The sequence below is a fragment of the Meriones unguiculatus genome, chromosome 15 (genome assembly GCF_030254825.1).
Source record: "Meriones unguiculatus strain TT.TT164.6M chromosome 15, Bangor_MerUng_6.1, whole genome shotgun sequence".
Classification (NCBI taxonomy): Eukaryota; Metazoa; Chordata; class Mammalia; order Rodentia; family Muridae; genus Meriones; species Meriones unguiculatus.
In genome coordinates this window covers 59,804,057-59,821,184 of record NC_083362.1, presented here as the reverse complement: position 1 = coordinate 59,821,184, position 17,128 = coordinate 59,804,057, and the positions used below count along the sequence as shown (strand labels likewise).

At 44.7% G+C, this 17,128-nt stretch overlaps 1 long non-coding RNA gene across 2 annotated transcripts in view; it reads right to left on the bottom strand.

The window, feature by feature from the left end:
* Nucleotides 1–17,128, bottom strand: part of LOC132648088 (uncharacterized) — a 33,982-nt gene that overhangs the window by 15,883 nt on the left and 971 nt on the right. The window contains exons 2-3 of one of the 2 annotated variants that reach the window (XR_009586465.1): nucleotides 14,162–14,246; nucleotides 41–673 (exon numbers count right to left, since the gene is read on the bottom strand). This is a non-coding gene — a long non-coding RNA (uncharacterized LOC132648088). Of the gene's footprint in view, nucleotides 1–40; nucleotides 674–14,161; nucleotides 14,247–17,128 lie in introns of those variants that run through there. The other variant, XR_009586466.1, reaches the window with a different exon arrangement.

The following is a 17,128-nucleotide window of genomic DNA, read 5'->3' as shown; positions in this document are numbered from 1 at the left end:
CCACCACAGATACACAGCAAGCGAATGATAATGTCACGTGTTTTTATTTCATCTAGGAGGCACTTACTGAGTGGTTACTTTATATAAGTCAGTGCTCTATTGATGGCCACCACTCAGGCTGAGCCCCACTCAGGCTCACCACAAAGGCAGTGCCTTCATTTCCAGGTCTCACTGATCTGGAATCAAAATCTGTCTACAGCTCAGCATTGAGTGGGTCGAGAAGGCACATATTCCCTGTCCATCAGTACAGTCACATGGTTTCTCAGAAGAACAAGAGAAACAGAAGCGTCCGTGTATGCCCACCCTGCGCGGGAGCTGCCCTGAAAGGATCTTCTAAGGAGTCGGCATTGCTGTTCTGCCCACTTTCCAGACAGGTAAACTGAGGCTTACGGCAATGAAGTAGCTGTAGGTTTCAGGGAAATTCTAGAAATCATCTCACTAGAAGCCCAGCTCTTCCCTCCAGGCTGTGTGGGCACAAGCTGTCTTGGAAGATGAAGAAACACCTTTTCTTGGCAGACTACAATTGGTCCTTGGTCTCTCCTTCACTTTTTCAGCCCCTTTTCCAAGGCTCCCTTAAGGCCTCTGAGGAGTTGGTCCTGAATCAGCACTGGGGAGAAGCATGCTTCAAGCAATCCCTTCCTGGAGTCTCCACACCATCCCTGGGGAAGGGCTTCTGAAAAGAGAACAATAAAGCCTTCAGACCTCTCACAGACCCTGCAAGGCAGGGAATTCAAACAAGACAGGGGAGGCAGGGCCACAGAGAGCCCTGCTCTGCTCCTTTGCTGAGCCAGTTTAGAGGCCAGGCGACTGGAGCTCAACAAGTTATAACTCAACAGGAGCCCTCTCTTCAGCTACACCAACCAGTTAATTATGAGAGCAAGGGGGAGGAAAGAGGCCAAACTTTTTATGACGGTGCAATTTTCTTTCGCTCTCTTCCTCCGGTCTCTCCCTTCCCATCTCTTCTTCTTTTCTTCCTCTCCTAGTTTTGGGCAACATACTCCCAAAGGAAGGGATGGGTTAGCAAAGTGCACTGGGCACAAAATCTGTAGGCTGCAAAAGAGTGGAGTCTGCTTTTTTACAAGCATTGCAACCTCAAACAATGGGACCAAGTGGCTTGGACCTTTCTCTCTTGAATGATAACCTTTATAAGTCCCCTTTCTCTCCTTCACCAGAGAATGCATATTCATGTAGACAGGCTCAAAGAAGACACTGGCGAGTATCTACTGTCAGGGCTGGAGAGGGAGGTTCGATGCTTAGGACAACTTCCTGCTCTCACTGATAACCAGAATTCCGTTTCTAGTACCTATGTTGGATGGCTCACATCTGTGACTCCAACTCCAAGAGATCTGACACCCTCTTCTGGACTCTATTTACACACATATGCACATGCACACACACAAATAAATTCTAAAAATAAAAGGTTATCTATTATCTCTACAACTTGGAACACACACTATGGGCAATTTTCTGAGCATTAAACTCTTGTCATTTCCAAAGGAATATCTCAAAATCTTTGTGAATACCCAAATTTAAGGAAATAGGAAAATCAGAGACAATCCCAAGAATATTTGCAAGGAGCTTTTGTTGTTGCTTTGGTTTGTTTTTTGTTGTTTGTTTGTTTGTTTGTTTTGTTGGTACAGATTTTATACCATAGCTCAAGCTGGTCTGAAACTCACTGTGTAGCACAAATAGGCCTCAAACTCACAGCATACCTTAAGCCTCCCTCCCAAGGACTAGAACTACAGGTGTGAGCCATGCCCAGGTTTATAGAGATTCTTCACTCTAAGTCTAATTTCCATCAGCCTGGGCTTCAGAGATAGATGGTCTAAGTGAGGCTGAGGGATGGATGAGGTACCATCCACATTGAGAAGAGGATACTGAAACAAAGAGAGTGTCTGGCTTTGTCTATGTCCTTATCTAAAGAGGAGTTAAAGATGTGGCAAAGGAGAATGCTTTGAAGGGTCAGCAGAGGACTGGCCAATGTTCAGGTTGGCCGGAAGACAGAGGCAGGGAAAAAGCGAGGGAAAGCCTGCCTTTGTAGGTGAGCCCTCCAGCTTGACCACACCCACGGCCTGGAACATCTTCTCTTTGGTCCACTTGTACTTTTCTCTTGAGTAGCATGCTCTTAGAATTAGAGCTGGGACCCACAAGTCCCCAGACAAGTTAGCCAAGAAAGAGAGGAGGAGATGCCTGCCTGGGCAATGCAGGAACATTTGGTTCCAAAGTAGTCCTGCCCCTTGCAAACAGGAAGAGCTCACTATAATTGGAGAACTGTAGCTTGCCTGCCTCTTCACCCCTGTCCCTCACTTGACACTACTTAATTCTGGCCAAGTCCTCTGACCACTAGCCTCAGAACACCAGAGGATGTGTCTTAAACAGAAGGATCCAGGTGCCACTATTCCAGGTCATCCGAAGAGCTCTGAGCAACTGGTCAGACTTCTTTGCAACGTGTAGTGCTGGCCCTCTTCTCTCCAACCTCCAGGACTCAGCCAGCAGCTAAAAGTCCTTCTTCCCCTCCCTTTTGCACAACCCAGAGCCAGCTCTGCTCTGCTCCGTTAAGTCTTCCATCCCTCCTCTGCCGAGGACTGACTCAAGCCTTGCCAGATTTCCCTAAGTCCCAGCCTAAAACCTTTGCTTGCCACACTCCTGAAGCTGTTGCTGGATCCCCTCCTTGCGCTGGGGTTTGTGCTTTTAAGAAAGGACTTACTTTCCCCAATTATGCTAAGTTCTTGCAGCTCTTTCCTTACATTCTGTCTCCAAAGAGGAGAAAGAGTGTGATGAGAACAGTCTGGAATCATAAGGTGGTGGGGAGCTACATACTTCTCAAAGACTTTCGCTTTGTTCATTTTTCCAAATGACCTAGAAGGAAATTTAATTAAGAGCAATTGGTCAAGTCTTGGATAGATGTTAGAATTCTCCAATGATCCTTGGGGAGCTGAGAAGGATTTGAAAATACAAAGTTAGTAATTGAACAATCATTCAAAATAGGAAAACTAGAAACACTGAAATGACCTCCAACCCAGTCTTGGCTACCCATCATGACACAAATGAGCAACCGACACACCCTTCTCATTTTCTTTGGTATCTTGCTTCCCATGTGCAAGTGTATATGCATCTCATCTCCATGGAAACCAAAGATGCTAGGACTCTGGGAAGAGGTGCCAGAATCAACAAACAAAATACAGGATACCCAGTTTGTTTTGAAGTTTATATAAACCACAAATAAGTTTTATGTATGTCAAAAATGCTGAATGAGATAGGTGTATACTAAAATCTGTTATTTGTCTGAATCTCAAATTTAACTAGGCATCCTAAGGTTTCTCTTATCCCTAAGGCATCTAGCTCAAGGTACCTCATAGAGGTGGTCTCACCTAGACCACAGAAATAGACACTTTTCCTCCTGAAAGTAACCCTGAGCTGTTGAATGTTCCCTGTTTTCACAGAGTCATTTGAAATTTACCCCAGCCACAGATCCAAGGAACAAAAGACTCTTTTCAGATCTCCAACCATCTGCCTGGCTGCAAAGTTCACTCAGGAATGTGGTCCATGACTCAAAGAATACGGAGGAAGGGATGCTCAAACCCACAAAATCTCAATGGCCTTTGGCATCCCAGATGGTTATTATTCTCTTAACCATTCTAAATTCTTCCTTTGCTTTAGTCCTGGGAGAGAAGGTTTGGGTTAAGAATTGAGCTGACATGATTGGCTCATCTAAAAAGTTTAATTCACAGGTGCAAAGAAAGAATTCAAAGAAATAGTTCTGATTTTTTTTTCTAGTTTCTAGGGTAACATCACAGTGCTGCTCAGTTCCTTCCCAGAGGAGTTTTGTGTGCTTATTACAAATGGCCCCCAACACTATGCTCTGTAGAAACTGAAAATCACCATGGAAATATGGTCTCAGAATGTCAGACAACCTGGAAGACTGTACCCTGTTTAGGTTGCATAGCAGAAAGGAAGAAAAAGATCTCCCAACTCCCTGATTGGACTCCTGGAAGCATCTTCCTCCAGGCTCTTCTCTTGTTGGGCATGTGTGAACAAGACTCTTTCATGTCTTTGACTCATTCTGACATGGACTCTACCCAGAACTCAAGTGTTTGTGAGAGCTCCTTAGTTAGCCTGGGAAGGTCGAGAGAGGAAGCATTTCCTCCAGGTCTCCAAAGCAGACTTGCCTTGGAGATTCACCCTTGTAGCCAGCCTTCTTCACTTCAGTTTCAAGGTGGACAGAGTAAATTCACCTAACCATCCAGGTATTGTTGGATATACCAAAGAGACGGTGCCTGTGAATGTCTCATGACTTCTCAAAAGGATACCATAAAGACCCAAAACATCAATGTCTTATATGATCACCAGATGTCTTAAAACTTTAAAGTTAGATTGTGGACACAGGAAACATAGCTCACTGGTAGAGTGCTTTTCTGGCATGCACCAAGACTGTGAGTTCCATCCCCAGCACCACAGGAATACAAATGAGGGGCTGGTGATATGGGTCAGCTTGTTGGGTTAAGGTAGGGCTCTTGCCTAGTATGTAGGAGGTCCTCAGTTCAACACCCAGTGCTGAAAAGAATAAAATAAAATAATACCATGTTTGTAGGTCCCAGGCCTCTTCTCTGAAAAACTCAGTCTTTAGAGGCAAGGGAAAAAATTGATCTCAGCATTCCTAGAACCCAAGTGATTTAAAGAAAGTAGATGGAGCCACAAGGCTCCCTTGGAGAAAGAAAAATCAAAAGAAGTATTCAAACTGCAATATGGAGAACAGTGTTTGACACCCCAGAAAATCCCTGTAAGTGATTTATGTCTTTCATGAAAAACTAACAAGAAAACAAATGTTTAACATGTGGCACTGTGAGGGTGAGCATTCCTTGAAGACACAAAATCCCAACATTCAGCAATGGGGGAAAGACTTTATGAAATCCAGGCACTGCTCAAAATCAGAAGACCTAGGAAGATGTTTGAATAAAGCAAATTTCTTTGGGTGACAAAGAACAGAAACCCAGCTAGTTAAGGGAATACAGTGAGAGCAGAAGCCAAGTACTGCCCAAGAAAACCAGAACTTTAGGTCAGAAGCCCCTACTTACTGTCCTGTATTCTAAGAATCTGTTAAGAACTGTCCTGCTTTGTAAGCCCTGCAAGTCTGCACAGTAAACTAAAATATTCCTGTTTTACAGATTAAAGGGGAAAAAATAGTATGAAGGTCACTCGATTGGTAGAGGTACTCTGGCCCAGCCCTGGCCTCTACTATGTGCTCCCCAATGGCAAAGTCAGCCACTGAACAAGGCTTCTCCTCCACAGACTCAGATGAAATGTGTCCTTAAAGGGCGATCTACTCTTCAGATCTCTCTAATGGAGGAGGAATAGGAAGGCAGAGGAATGTCAGAAAATGAAAAAGTGCAAGAGGAGGGAAGAAACGTTGCAAATCTGAGAACAGTAGGCAGAGGTGGGGGTGGTACAGGAAAAAAAAAAAACAGCTCTTCAGTTGTTCCAGCAACATGCAGAAAAAGAACCCTTAGTTCAGTGCCTTTCCAGAGCCAGGTAAAGAGTATTTTCTATTCTCTCCATGCCCCAACATTTCTATTGCCAAGGAAGAGGGGCAGAAGCCAGCCCAGACCCACTAGATGAAAGGCATGCAAACCAAAGTTTCACTCAAACTTTTGGGAAGTCAAAGGTAAGTATGATGAAGCTGATAGCAGGACCACTGTGGGCTCAGCACAGTCATTCTCAAGGACAAGGGCAGCAACAGAAATCAAAATAAAGCCCCGAAGAGGAAGCACAAGGAAGAGAAAAAAGAAGAAGAAAATAGCCATACATAGTCTGATAGAGGCCTAGAAACACACATGAGGAGAAAAAGAGACCAGAGAGAGAAAAGAAAGCTGCCTGTTTGTTCTCGTGAAGGACATCTGGATTTCTTAGTGAGATCCTGACTTGGGTTTCTTCCCCATTTTCCAGCTGGACCCAACCATGCAGTGCCTAGCCAGAGGTGCTGTGAGTCAGCCACAGATTGGAGCTCAGTCCCTCTGCCCCTGTGCTCTGCTCTCTGCCAGACCACACAGCCTCCCTCCCCACCCTGCCAAGCTGGCTTAGCTCCTCACCCAGGTAACACACTTCAAAGGCACAAGGGAAAGCTGGACTGCTCTGGGCCAGCCTCGGGATAAGAACTGATTCCAAAAGGCTCTGGCCCAAACACTCCTCATCAATTTTCCTGAATGCCTTTCCCCACTTGCCTCACTTCCCTCACACTGTGAATAACCCCTGGAAGTCAGAAGTGGAAAACCTAATTTTTCATGAGACCCGTCAAGCCTCACTTCTGCACTGCTACTCCGAGTGGCTTCATTATTGTGAGGTTGACCAGATGTCAGCCAATATCAAAGCACAGCCTACAACAACAATCTATACCTTCTTAGCTGGAGTTAGTCATATTCTCTAGGAAAGTCAGGAGACCAGGTGAGGGTCCTAAATAACCAGAGAAATAGGACATCATTCCAGGTGTCATGAGAAGTTCACAAAAGGCTCTTGTGGCCAATAGGTGAGCTACTCGCATCTCTGTAAGGAGGTGCTGCTTTGTGTCCACTCTTCCACAGAAAACTGTATTGTCCAGCAACCAGGAACCACATTCACTGACGTGCCCCTGGTAACACCAAGTAAAGCAAGGTGCCTGGCCCCAAAGGGAACTCAGCAAGTAACTGTTTACTTTAGTTTGCTTTCTGATGGCTTCCTTGGACTTTTATGTAACTATAGAACTTGGGAATCCTGAAAAATAACTCAGGGTAGCTTCCTTACCCATGTTCTTCCATCATCTTTGTCTGCTTATATTTTGTTTTAGTCCATTTTGTAACTGAGACAGTCTTTCTTCCAGGTCAGCCCTGTTATTTTAGTGATGGCCAACCCTAGAACGAAAACGGACTTTACCTATTCTGCACTGTGAAAGGCAGAACTCTAAGATAAACCCAAGCTCTTGTGCAATCCCTTCTCTATGAGTGCTGAAGGACTTACAGGCTGCTTCTAACCACCAGACCATAACAAGAGAGATAGGACATAGCTCCTGTCCTATATTACCTCTTATGGCAAAGGTGGCAGGATTAACAAGCACAATGGGAATCCCTAAGCAGTTGACTGTTGAGTTACTCAAAAGGGTTCACAGTTACTTGGGAAGTTTGTAATGACAAAGAAGAGCAAGCAGCTATATGAAAAAAAAAAAAACATAATCAAAAAGTACCCTGGTATAACTCAACAACAAAAAGACAAGCAGCCCAATTTCAAAAGGACAATGGATCTAAGTAGACTTCTTTCCAAAGAATGGCCAATAAATACATAAAAAGATTCTTAGCAGACAAGTACAGATCAGAACCAAAGAAAGACACTGTGCCACACCCAATAGGACGAGTATAATAAAATAGAGCATAATGTGTTAGCAAACATGGAAAATTGGAGTCCTGGTATATATTGCCCCAGGAACTACACAAAGGTGCTGCTGCTGGCAGCAGACCAGTCATTTCCAGTCTGACAGCTCCTCAGAGAGCGAAGAGAGGAGTTAGTTACCATATGAACCAGCAATAGGTATGTTACTCAAGAAAAATAAAAATACGTATTCACACAAGACTGTATATAAACGTTTGTAGCAGCTTGACTTTCTCATAGTTTTTTTTTTTTAATTTGTCTTATGTGTATGAGTGTTTTGCCAGCATATACGTATACGCACCATGTGCACTCCTGTTGCTAGCAGAGGTCAGAAGAGGGCACCGGTACCCTGGAACTCGAGTTCCAGATGGTTGTAAGCCACCATCTGGGCGCTGGGAGCTGAACCCAGGTCTCCTGCAAGAGCAGCAAGTGCTCTTAACTGCTGAGCCATCTCTTCAGACCCACAGCAACATGATTATTAAAAGCCAAAAAAAAAAAAGCCACATTTCCACCAGCTAATTAATGAACGAACAAAATGTGATATCTCCATACAATGAGAAACCATTCTGCCATAAAATGAGAGGAGGTCTCGTTACGTTGCCCAGGGTGAACTTGAACTCAATCTGTAACCTAAGCGTGTCTTGAAGTGCCTCTGCCTCTGTTGTGACTGGAATTATAGGCCTACACTACCAGGCCCGGCTGTAGGAGTGCGCTTTTTAGGGTGTAGGATAGGGGATGGTCTGTAGACATAACACTGTTCCTGACACTGAAAAGCCACATTTTCATCATACAGTCATCCATCACTTATATTCTGAGAAACACCTTGTTGGGCAAGTTTCATCATGTAAATGTCAGTTATGCAGTCCTGATAGGAGCCTATCATACAGCAAGAAGATACATATATGTTTTGTATCTCTATATATACATGGTATAATACATAAAGCTCATGCTATGTTAGTATGCTTATGATGGATAAAACAATGCAAGATGAAATTAAGCACAAGAGAAAATCATTCAATTAAGAGACATGATAATCATGAGATGATGGCCAAAAAAAAAAAAAAAAATGTTTTTGCAATATGCTGGTGTGTGTGTCTGTGTCTGTGTGTCTGTGTCTGTACATATTCCTATATGGGAGAGTGCACTTGTGTCTATGAGTATATACATACGTGAGTATGCATACAGAAATCAGAAAATAATCTCATATATTACTCTTCAGTGCCTTCCATCTTCTAGGCTAGGGTCTCTCATTAGCTTGGAACTTCACCAGGAGGACTAGACTAAGTAACCACGAGCTTCCAGGGATCTGCCTGTCCCCACTCTCCATTTGCCATCATTGGGATTACAGACATGTGCCACAAGCTCCTATCTTTTAGGTCCCTATACTTGAAAAACAAGTACTTTACTAACTGAGCTATCTCCTTGACCCTCATAGTATTTTTTTAAGTGTCAGAAGGTAGAGTTCATCCTAACAACAGAAACTATGTATTATAAAAATGCATAAATGAACCAATAATGTAGTTTTGTTAACCAATTTCAACTTTCTTAAAGTTGAGATTTTTAACCAAAAAGAAACAACAATGATATCCAAAGCTCAAGGCTTGAGGAAAAAGCCCACCTTCCTCTCCTCCTTGAATGTATGTATGGATGTATGGATGTATGTATGTATGTATGGATGGATGGATGGATGGATGGATGGATGGATGGAATCTCAGTGTGGCAGAGAACAGCTAAAAGGAACTCCCAGAGGAACAGGTCTGAGATGGTTTAAAAGCTATTCACTGCCCAATTAAGTTGAATACATTCAGGCCCATAGGTAGGCCAGGAGTTGGAGCCAAAGATCTGTAGATAGGCTTCCTGGGGTTCTGGGAACCTCAGGGGTCTGAGAAACTGTGAGCCTAACTTTGGGTCTTATAGTGTTTGTGTTGTTAAAGACAGAGACATTGATGGTTGTGGACCAAGGAAGAAATCACGGAACACCATGCATGCTTCCCGTCTTGAATAATCCTATCAGTGATCAAGCAAGTAGACCATTGTTTCTCAAACTAGTGTGTCCTACAGCAGAATTTCTTTCTTTCCCACCCATCTGGAAATCCTCCAAGGATTTCGGGCTTGTGTCCAACTACCCTCTCAGTAAACAGAGTCTTTAAATTTTTTTTTTTTTTAGTTGTGGCCTCTTTTTTTCATTTTGTAATTATATTTATTTTGTAATTATATTCACAGAAAACTTAGTAGTGTAGCAGCTAGTGCTTTAGCCTTTGCTTTTTCCAGCTTGGCAATACGAGCCACAGATTTAGGACCCAGGATGTTGCCTCCCCAGTGGCGGCGGATTCTCACCGTAGCTGTTGTAATTGGTCCTAATTGCTTCCACCAGCTTAGCCAGAGCACCCTTGTCTTCTGAGTTAACCTGTGTGAAGGCTACAGTGGTGCCAGTCTTCCTGTGGACCAGCCGCCCCAGGCTGGCCTTTCCCTTGATGGTGCAGTAGGGACCCCCATCTTTCGACACGGGGCAGGTAGGAAAACCACCAGCTCAATGAGGTCTACATCATGGGCAATCACCACCAGCTGAGCCTTCTTGTTCACCACCAAGGTGGTGACTGTGTTGACCTCTGCTGGAAGGACAGGTGCTCTCTTAGTTGCAACGACTCCTTTCTCAGAGGCTTTCTTCTCAGCGCCGGCCAGCAGCCTCTGTTTCTTCTGCTTTGTCTCTGGCCTGTACCTGTTGGCAAGCTTAAGCAGCTGGGTAGCTGTTTGCCAGTCCAGAGCCTGAGTGAACTAGTTAATGGCAGGAGGTAGTTAGAGCCGCTTATAGAGGATGGCCCTTTGCTGCTGTGGCCTAATGTAGCAGGGCCATTTGACCAAGCACGGGAGATCTCTTTTGGGCGGGATAGCTGACCCAATGCTGAAGTTCTTGGGCCTTTTCTCAAATAAATGATTGATCACCTTCTTGGCCTCCTGTTTCTTCACAACAGCAGGGGCTGGGCCACCTTCTTCTCCTTGGCCTTCTTTCCTTTGGACATCTTGCTATACTCTTGTGGCCCCTATTTGCTTGAGTATAGAGGTATATAAAATAAGTATACAAGTCAAATATCTAGTGATACTAAATCATAAAAAAAGAGCCATGCATGGTGGTGCATGACTTTAATCCCAGCACTCAGGGAGGCAGAGGCAGGTAGATTTTTGTCAGTTTGAGGCCAGCCTGGTCTACAAAGTGAGCCTAGGACAGGCAAGGCTACACAGAGAAAAATCCCTGTCACAAAAAAACTAATAATAATAATTTTAAAACAACTATTTGATGTATATTTAATTTCTCATTTATGAAAGACGAAGCGGCCTGGGGAGATGGCCCAGCATCTTGGGTGTTTACTCCCAAGGCTGGTGACCTAAATTTTATTCCTTGTATCCATAGAGTAGAGAGAACTAACTCCCATGAGTTGTCTTGTGACTTGCACATGAATTCTGTGGATTTACACCCACAGAGAGAACAAAATGGAAAGAAAGACAAAAGAAATTCTGCATAGAGACAAAGAGAGATGTTTGCACCTTTTTACATAAAGAATTGGACTTTGACACTTGATACTGAAGGACACGTGCCACCTACAGCATCTTCTAAGAGCTGATCGCTAGTTTTTACTTCACAGTTGTAAACGCTGAGAACACCACACCCTAGAAACAACGTGATTTTTTTTTAAGTGGCAAAAGTATGTTTACAGCCATTTCAGAAACTGTTAGAAAACCTGTCCTAATCCCAACCCAAAACTCACTCAACAATTTTTCTAAAGGAACCTCAAGCCAAAAACTCACTCATTTTTCAAATAAGACATTCTAACACAGTACAAGCCGAAGATACAGACATTTGAGGCTGAGAGAAGATGGTGGGAAATTATTAAAAGTCTTTGTTCTCCATAGTGAAACCACTATGCTCCTGTAGGAGAAAAAAAAACTCTGTGTGTGTGTGTGTGTGTGTGTGTGTGTGTGTGTGTGCACTCAAGCACCTTGTGCAGTAGACTCAGAGTAACTTGTCGTATACAAATGTCTTGAATCTGAGCTCATGTGTTCCATACAGTGTATGTGACAATACAATATGCAAGGTCTGCACGCTGCGTGTTCAAAGAGCTGTGGTAAAGTCCCATGATGCAACTCTGGTGAGCACTACCAGAAGCTCGTTAGATTCATTACACATTTGATTCTGAGTTCATTTTCACTCATTGCACTCTTAGGAATCTTTCACTAAAGGGGCTGGAGAGATGGCTCAGAGGTTAAGAACGCTGGCTGTTCTTCCAAAGGCCCTGGGTTCAATTCCCAGCAACCACATGATGGCTCACAACCATCATAGTGAGATCTGGTGCCCTCTTCTGGTGCACAAGCACACATGCAGGCAGAATGCAGCATAAACAATAAATAATAAGTAAATAAATAAATAAGATCTTAGACATCTTTTACTATTGCCATCTGTTTTCAGTTCAGTTCAGTTCTGTGACTCCATGTGTGGGGAACAGGACTCACATTTAAGAAACAGAGTTCATACGTGTATGGGAGTTGCATTAAGGGTGTGCATTTGTGTTTCATTTTGCTAATGATCTTGAAAACTGAACGTGCCTTAGATCATCTTGCTTGATCACCTTCTAATTTTGCTGTAGGACAACATTTTCCACTTCCAAAAACATCCAAGCCAAGTGATCCACTCCACACCCGTTGCCAGGATCTTGAGATGGGGGGAGAGGGCTCAAGTGAAGACTGCATGACAGAGTCAGGTTGTGAGAATGAGGGGTCTGCTTCTCACGTGATGTAAGGAATTTTCTGGTAGGAATTTTGACTGTACCCCATATCTGCACTGCAAACTGGCTTTAAAACCAACCGCTATGAAACCAGGCACCTTTGGTGCCAGCACTCAGGAGGCAGAAGCAGGCAGATGTCTGAGTCTAAAGCCAGTCTGGTCTACACGGCAAGTTCCAAGATGGTCAGGGCTACAGAGAAAAACCCTGTGTAAGGCAGGACTGCATCAGTTAAGCAGTAATTATCAACCAGGACCTCAGCCATCACGTACCAAACTCAAAAACTTTACACCATCACAGTTAAATCGCAATCACAAATATTGCTTTATTTTCCCGCAAGACCTCAGCCTAATACCAACCAACATACCAAATTAGCGTTGTCACTGGCTTTGTATAATTGGGCACTTTGGTTGACTTTATTTACATTTTTGACGGGTTTGACAGAGATGTGAATTCCAGAGACTATTGTGCACTACCCAGCGGCTCTGACTTTGCTGTGCGCACACACGGCCCTCTTTTCTTGGGGAAGCAAAACGGCTTCATTATGAAAAGTGAAGACAGCGTTTTCCCAGCATCTTTTCTCAGCATCAAATGAGGAAATAAGACAATCACTAGATTGTATTATGCTAGAATGTTTGATTTTTAAAATGGCTGTTTTGAGTTGTTCACTTGAGTTTTCTTTAAAAGTTGTTAAGTGAATTTCGGTTTGGGATTAATACTTTAAAATATTTCTGCACATTTAGGGTGTGTACAATTTTAAGGCTAACGGTAAGAGTCAGAACTTATTTTATTTAAAGACTTCTTTTTATTTTTATTACAATGGATGAGGAGGAGGGGTGCATGTTTGTGATGGCTGAAGAGGCCAGAAGAGGGCTCTGGATCCCTCTGGAGCTGGACCAGATATGAGTGCTGGGAATCCAACTTTGACCCTCTGTCAGAGCGGCTCATGCTGGTAACTGCTGAGCCACCTCTCCAGTCCCCAGAATGTACGTTTAAGAGTCCAAAGTCTGTTATTTTGTAACCATGTTCTAATGGCTAAAAGGAAGGTGGCTTGAGGAAGGCCATCTTCTCACAGTTGCCACAAATTTGTCCTGTCTCCCCACTGAACTGTGCCGAAACCTAGCCCCCACTCAGCTCTGTGATTTTACTTGGCCTCTTCATATTCAAGATCATCACATTAAACCTGTTTCAAGCGGTTAATCCTCTGTCTCTCTCCTCTTAGTCCATATCCCTACTCACTTTTCTCTCTCTCTCCTTCTCTCCCCTAGAGCTGGACCTCCCCACCCTGTCTTCTAAGTCACAGCGGATCACTTTTCCTGGTTAATCTCATTTTCCAAAATTAACACGGCTTCTGGGCTGCCTATTGTAGAAACAAGCCAGGGTCCCGTGATCTGAGAAGACAGGAGGGCTCCGGGCCCAAACTGCATTTATGGAGCGCTGCTCTGCCCCTATCTGCCTGGCTCTCCTCCAGAGCCTCCCAAACGGCAATTCGTGAAGCCATGAACGCATTCACGGCTCACATAGGGGTACCGGATGGCTCTGAGTCACCGCTGGCTTCTGCTCTTTTAGAACAGTCAGCTTCGGGGTCAATTTCAACTCCAGTTAAGTCGCCCGAGGCAGCCAGCCTCGCTATAAAACTTGAACTTTAAAGCAGCACACGGGCTGGCCCTCGAAATCCTCCTCCTTTCTACAAGAAATGCCGTGTAAAACCTACAGATCCACTGTGCAAAAGGATACAGAGCTACCTGAGGAGAGGGCCGGCATCCGCCAGAAGAAGATGATGATGGGAGAGGGTGGGGCAGGGTGAGCGGGTTTTGTGCGGCGCCATGTTATTCCTGAGAAAGTCCCCAGCCACGGTGGCAAAATGTTCTGAGCAGACAGCTGTGTGTCTTGACCACGTGAAACAGACAAATTAACATTTAAAAAAAAAAAAAAAACATGTACAGGGAGACGGTGCCGTGCACGTTGATGAGGATCACATTCTAATTACTCACCAGGGAAGTTCTGGGCTTGTGCTGGACTCCAAGTTGCCGCATTCCAGGCTGGAGGAACTTTGTCTCCAGGGTCAACCTTGAGCAGCTGATAGAGAGACATGGATGCTTTAGTAACTCCGGCGTGTGGGGTGCTGACACCAGGAGTAGTGGGCAGGGTGTGAGTACAGGCATGCCCCTGGGTCAGGCCTTTGCTTCTCCCATGCACCTAACCCCATTGTTAAAAACTTTGATTAGCCCCTGCGTCTCCTTCTTCCCCTGAAACCAAAGGAGATGGAGGCAAGTTTTCAATGATGTATCCGCTCTGCCACCTAGCCTTCAGCGCTGTCACTACACCAAAGAAGCCTTGAGCTGCTCCTTTGCACGGACTCAGTCCTGCGGAAATTCTTTATTGTGGAGGGATTTGAACACTGAGTACCTGTTTTTAAAAGTACTGTAATGTGGGATTCAGATGGGACGGTGCCTGACATGTCTTTGTGTGTGTGTGTGTGTGTGTGTGTGTGTGTGTGTGTGTATGTGTGTGTGTGTATCTAGAAAAAAGACAAGTCAATGACCAGATCTTGAAAATGGAACCAATAATATAAATAAGCTTCTCTTCAACAGTAGTTAAGACTTGCTTCTCCCAAGCCTGTTTTCAGACACCATCCTTGCCCAAGAAATCAGTCCAAAACCTTCAAGAAGCAGCCAGCTTATGGAGGTCTGGTCAGCTCTGTGAACTTAAAAGTGCCCTTTGCCCCTCTAAAGTTAAACAGCATAAATCTTTCATTCGCTTGCAGTTCTTGAGGCTTGATTCTAGTCGTCAATTAATTCTTGTCAAAGCAAAAGAGAGAGTGACCCCAGGGGAGATGAGACTTGGTGGATGATACTTGACTCCCAATATCATCAAGAAGATTGTGTTCAAAGGCTTATCAGAGCTCAGGGGCGTTGGTGGCAGCGACATTAAGACAGCAGTCAAGGAGATCTCCGGGAGTGGGACCAGATTGGGAAGTGACTAGAATAAGTTAGCATCTCAATGAAACTCCATTGCTAATAACTCTCCCACCATCCCCCACCTCCATCTTCTAAAGGTAATTGTAAAGGGCCTGGAGGTTTTGAATAGAGCGCAGAGAGCATGGAATCATGGGAACCCCTTAGACCCCAACACCCTATACTCTCCTCACCGAATGCCACATAGAAACTGTTGAGCATAAAACCCACCTCACCAGTCACCTATCTTTGAACAAAAATCCCTACAGACAGTTCCAGTATGCTGAAGAGTCTTCATTATGCTATGTGCTCTCAAGAACCTACCCTGTGTCCTTGAACAGCAGTGCCTGTCTCTGAATTCCTCCCACCCTTTTGGAAGTGGAGATCAAAATGGTTGCTTAACATACACAGTCTTTCATGGATCTCTCCCTATGGCCCCATCATTGTCCTCCAAGGACCAGCTCCCCACACTTTCTCTTCTTTTCTCTCTGACCACCTCTCTACGAACTATCTCTTCCTCTTCAACTGGTCCTCACACACTGTACTTTCCTGCCACAAGAAGTCAGTGAGAAAACAAAAAACAAAAAAAGAAAGTTGTCACTAGAGGCTGCCTGCTGAGGGTACAGGATGACAGGAACGGGGCGACTTACATCCCCTCAGAAGCACTCTAGTCTTCCCATTTACCTCAAATGGGACAGCCAGACAAGCTGAACCCATCCCCCACACTGTGCCCTGTTCCAGCACTCTTCTCACCTGAACTCAGCTGAGGAAAGAACGCTTGATCTCTCTTGTTGCTAAAACAACCCAATTTTTTTAACGTTAGTTTGTTCCCTGCATTACCAGGCCCCACAACAGTAGAGACAAGCAGTTGGAAGCAACCATCCTTCCTACTGCTCACCCCCCCCCCTTTGGTAAGTCAGTACACAGAGCTCTTCCTCACTCTCCTAGCCAGCAACTCCTCTGGCGATGGGCACAAAAGCGCAACCTGAAACTTTGAGCTTGTTTTTTTGTTTGTTTGTTGTGTTTTGTGTTTTTAATGTGCCTTTTGGCAAACAGAATCAAGAATGTGGATCAGGATCTGGGAGTGTGGATCAGGATCGGCCCTGGGGAAGATGCTCCCAAATGGAGCTAGCAGGGGAAAATTTTTCTCAAAAGCAGTCCTCCAGAAAGAATTCTTATCATAGATAAGGGTGCAGTCTAGTGGCAAAATTCATGAAATGCAGCCCCTTTTCTAAAAGAATAAAGCGCTTACCAGGGGAGGAAGAGTCTTGGAGAAAGGGCAAGAGCTCCACCCCAAGAAGTCCCCAGAGATAGTTGCTTGACCATTCCTTTTTACCTGTGGTGGGCAGTCCCCTATCCTGTCAAATTCTTTTTTTTTTTTTTTAAGGCTAAAAGCATCATATCCCTTCCTTCAAGGATTGGGTTTTCTTTCGTTTTCCTACGGGAAGACTGGTCTCCAGCGCTGACTGGTGCTCTGGGGTCATGGTGGGGATTTCTCCTGTGCAGACCCTGCCAGCTCGCATCTCTGAGCCATACACCGCACCCCTTAACTGGAAGAACAGTTCTCCTGCAGTGTGACTGGTACCCCTCACTCCAGGAGCATCCTGCCCCACAGAAATGCCTCCCTCCTTGGTAGCCCCAAGAAGCTGATTGCTCTAGTCTACCTTCCTTCCACTTAAAAGGACATGTAAGGTGTCCACAAGGACAAGGACATCAGATAAAACTGACAACCCACAGCATTTCAGAGTCACTACTGCCAACAAAGCTGGGTGGGTATCCCTTCTTGAAAATAAGCATCTCTCTCTCCTCTCTCTCTCTCTCTCTCTCTCTCTCTCTCACACACACACACACACACACACACACACACACACACACACACACGAGCTTCCCTAGCCAGCTATGCAGGTGAAGGAAAATGGCCCCTGAATATAACTCAGTACCCCACCAGAACAACAGGTTCTTGCCTTAACCCCTTTCCCCAGACTTTTGATGGGGGAAGGGTCT